Source organism: Papio anubis, unplaced genomic scaffold (genome assembly GCF_008728515.1).
Source record: "Papio anubis isolate 15944 unplaced genomic scaffold, Panubis1.0 scaffold1112, whole genome shotgun sequence".
NCBI classification, from domain to species: domain Eukaryota; kingdom Metazoa; phylum Chordata; class Mammalia; order Primates; family Cercopithecidae; genus Papio; species Papio anubis.
Genome location: NW_022160246.1, coordinates 1 through 4182, shown reverse-complemented (window position 1 = coordinate 4182; position 4182 = coordinate 1). Strand labels below are relative to the sequence as shown.

The 4182-nt window shown below is 43.1% G+C and overlaps 1 long non-coding RNA gene across 1 annotated transcript; it reads left to right on the top strand.

Annotated features, from left to right (window-relative positions):
* Positions 1 to 1674: 1674 nt before the first annotated feature.
* Positions 1675 to 3701, top strand: LOC110742981. Its single transcript, XR_004181152.1, has 2 exons — positions 1675 to 1904; positions 2940 to 3701. It is a non-coding gene; the product is annotated as an uncharacterized LOC110742981 (long non-coding RNA).
* Positions 3702 to 4182: the final 481 nt, after the last annotated feature.

Here is a 4182-nt window from a genome sequence, read left to right as displayed (position 1 = left end):
AGACCAAAAGCCAGATGGGAATCCTGCAGCTTTCATGGAAAGGCTGAGAGAGGCACCAATAGAGCACACTTCCTTAGCCCCTGATTCAGTCAAGGGATGGCTCATTCTAAAGGACAAGTTTATTACACAGGCAGCTCTTGATATTAGAAGGAAACTGTAGAAGCAAGCTATAGGACCAGATAGCACCTTGGAAAACCTCCTGAGGGTGATCACTTATAATAGGGACCAGGAGGAGGCCCCCAAAAAAGAGAAAGCTCAGGAGAAAGACAGAGGCTCTAGTAGCAGCTTTGCAGGCTTGCAAAGTCCGGGATCCCCGAGGTGCATCCGCCAGTTGCTATCAGGGTGGGAAGCCAGGGCATTTTAAAAACGAGTGCCCAAACAGCAAGAGGAAGCCACCTCAACCTTGTCCAGCCTGTGGTGGAGACCACTGGAGATCAAACTGCCCCCAGAGACGGAGGTCACTGGGATCAGAACCCGTCTCACAGATGGCCCAGCAGGACTGTTGGGTCCCAGGGCTCAAACCCCAGCTCCAGTGGCTCAAACTGCCATTGCAGCACAGGAGCCGCCAGGTGACTCTGGAAACTGAAGGAAGGAAAGTAGACCTCCTTCTAAACACTAGAGCCAGCATCTCTCTTTTCTCCTCTTTAATCCAGGCCGCTCTTCTTCCCATAGCATGATTGTAAGGGGTCTCAGGAAAAACTCTATTTCAACATTTTTCTCAATCTCCTAATTGCAGTTAGGAAGACTTATTGTTTGCACATGCTTCCAAGCCATTTTCACTATGGCTGTAGGCTCTACTAGTCAAAAAAACCTCCAAATTAACCTTAGGAAATAATTTAACTGTTTACACCCCACATAAAGTAGCAGGATTACTGTCCTCTAGGGGAGCCTTTAGCTAATAAACAGCAGGTAAAGCAAGAATACATAAGGCAGGATAAGTAGTAGTCACTCTAAATAATGTCTCTCCCAGACACAAGCACTCAATTAACTGAATTAACAGCTCTTGCAAGAGCACTTAAATTAAGCAAGGGAAAGATAGCTGCTTAGCTCTCCGTGTTCATGCCGCTATTTAAAAGGAAAGACATTCTCTTACCACTAAATGATCTCCTATAAAATATCACCAGGAAATTAACAGGTTATTATCCTCAGTTTTCCTTTCATGAAAAATAGCAGTAATGCATTATAGGGAACATCAAAAGGGAACAGATGAAGTTGCCAAAGGAAATAGGATAGCTGACCAGGGAGCTAAACCGGGGCAAGGAAACCTCAAGGCATTAACACACTTCAAGCCCTTTTAATCTCAGAAGCCTCCATAAGAGAATTTAAACCTCAGTATTCCCCTGCAGAAATAAAATAAGCCATTTCTCAAGGGTATCCCAGCCCTGAGGATGACAAACTTTGTTTACCAGCCTCCAGTCAATGAAAGTCCTTAAAATCCTTCACCAAGCTTTTCATGTAAGAAAGGATAAAACGTATCAATGAGCTCAGAGATTGTTTTCAGGCAGAAAACCTCTAAGTTTAAAAATGTAACCTCTCTAGCTCACTTCCAACAGGAATTGGCACAACTAGCAAAAGGCCAGCCCCAGGAAATTGGACCACCTTTACTTAGCCAGAAAATGTGGTATTAGTGAAAACTCATCTCTCTCTCTCCTTCCCTAAGCCAAGCGGAGAAGGGCCCTACACAGGTCTTCTTTCAACCCCGTCAGCAGTGAAAGTTACAGGTATCAACTTCTGAATTTATCACACTCAAGTCAAAGCCTGAAAAGCTGAGGGAGCAACCTTTGACAGCCCAGAGGAACATCCTGAATATCAATGTGGAGAAACAGAAGATCTTAAGCTGAAAATCATAAAAGATAAGTAAATGAGTGAGGGCTACTCATCTTAGTGCCATTCATACCTCACAGGTACTGTTTATCATTTCTACCTTTCCTCTCAAAATTCACTGTCCAGTATTAGAACTTATTTTTAATGCATATTTGCAGGGAGATTTTAATTATACATGGGACTGCGTTTGTTACTTTGTAAATCCCCAAAGGGAAACATTATATCTTGGCAAGTAAAATTTTAAACAAATTATTTACTACACCACTTTCGTGGGAATTGTTATAGTCATGCTATTATTTGCAATAGAACTATATACTGTGGCACTCACAATGTCGAATTCTGGTTGTAAAATTCTAATTGCTGTAATATTTTGCCTAATTATCATCTTTATGACAGAATTAATAATTGCAGGAAGGATTTGGTCAAGTTTGTTTTGCTTACAGCAGGAGTAATAGTTACAGACAAGAAGGAAGCATGGAAGTTTTACTATTACTAAGTTTGATAGGACTTTTTATTGAAGATTGGTAATATGGTGCACTCTAAGCTATGGAAAGAAGGTTAGAAAGAAAGAGATTTTATATAGGAAACGATCTTGTGTAGTAAATTCTTGTCCTAAAAGGAAATGACTGGTTGTTTAAAGGAACTGGTTGTTTAAAGGAAGGATGTTTAGGACAAGTCAGAAAGTTGAGTATGCTGTAAGAGGGTCTGTGAAAGTCATGAAAGAATTTAATAATTAAGGAATTTAATAATTAAAGGAAAGGAATTGCCAAGATTAGCACCAAAGTTACTTTAGCCACCCAATAACATATTTCTCCCAATCATATCATAAATTATAAAGAATGGCCTAAACTTAAAATTATGCCCTAGTAGCAAGTCAAGGGGGAAATACATTTTTCGCAAGGAAATGTTACTTTTATATTAACCTTTCTGGTGATGTACAGCGACATCTAGTGGAGACAAGTCAGTATTACAATCTATTGGTGTAACTAACAGGTATCAAACTCTACTGTCATAGTTATGGTCTGTAGGGCCCCTACTAATAGTGGTAATCTTAATACGCATATGATAACCCTATATTTTAAACCTTCTTGTAAAATTTATCTCTTTTCGCCTAGAAGCAGTCAAACTTCAAATGGTGCTGCAAACAAAGCCACATACGGACATGTCATTCTTCCAAGAAGAATGACAACCTCAGGTGAAGCCCCAACTGCAGCGCCCCAGCACGACGCCCCTTTTCAGCAGGAAGTAGCCAGAAAGAATGGTCATCCAATACCCCCGAACAGCAGTTATGGTTACGTCTCCTGAGGGAGGAAATAATACAGGAGTTATTAAGAAATTATTTTTAGGCAGCTAGAAAGGGTAAAAGTTCTCAATGGAATTTTCCTTTAATAAAAAGCAGCCCCAAACCATTTCTTCTCTAACAGAAAGCAGCCTGAAAACTCAGGTGTAGATATGCAGACTTGAAGCTTTTACATGTAAATGCTGGCAGCTGTACCTGGAAGTCAGGTACATCCAATATGGCGGTTCCCACTCGCTTTTCCTTGTCACCACGTTTACAGGTGTCATGGCAGCCTCCAGGTAGAACCACATGTACAGGTATCATGTCCACCACCAGCTGGAGGCCGCATTTGAATAATAAAAGACTAGGGTGGGAGAATCAGTCTTTTCGTGGGCTATGTAAATGACACAATTGGTCAAACCAATCCCCTGAGCCCTTTGTAAATCAATCACCGCTTCCTCAAGCCTCTGTACAAAACCGATTGCATTCGATTGCATTCCACCACAAACCGCAGACCCTCTGTTGGGCAATCCGCTTTCTCAGCATGAGGAAGGATTTTCTCTCTTCTTTTCTATTAAACTTTCCACTCCAAAACCCACTCCTCATGTGTGTCTGTGTCGTGAATTTTCTCGGCCATGACAAAAAACCAGAGTATATACTCCAGACAATGGAGCCGTTTCAAAATCACAATGTCCAGTTCCCAGGATCCAGTCCTATGCTCCTCCCGCTGGGTCTCCTGTCCCTGGGTGGTCTCATGTAGCCCAGGCCCCTCCCCGGCCGCAAACTCTTCTCTCTACCTGCCCATCAGACCATCCATCCGCCCCTCAAGCATCTCAAACCCAGGGGTCTCCCTGCCGGTTTCTTCTCTGCGTGGCCTGCTGTGCCATCTCCACCTCCATCTCCACACCACACCCCTGCACGCTGTCCTGTGACCTTTCCGCTCACCCCACATGCAGTCAGCTGCCAGGCCTGATGAAGTCCCGGGAGTCTCTCTCCCTCCATCCTCCACTCCATGCTCAGCCCAGTCTCCGTGCTCACCCTCCTGACAAACTCCGGTTGGGCTCCTCCCATCAATTCCC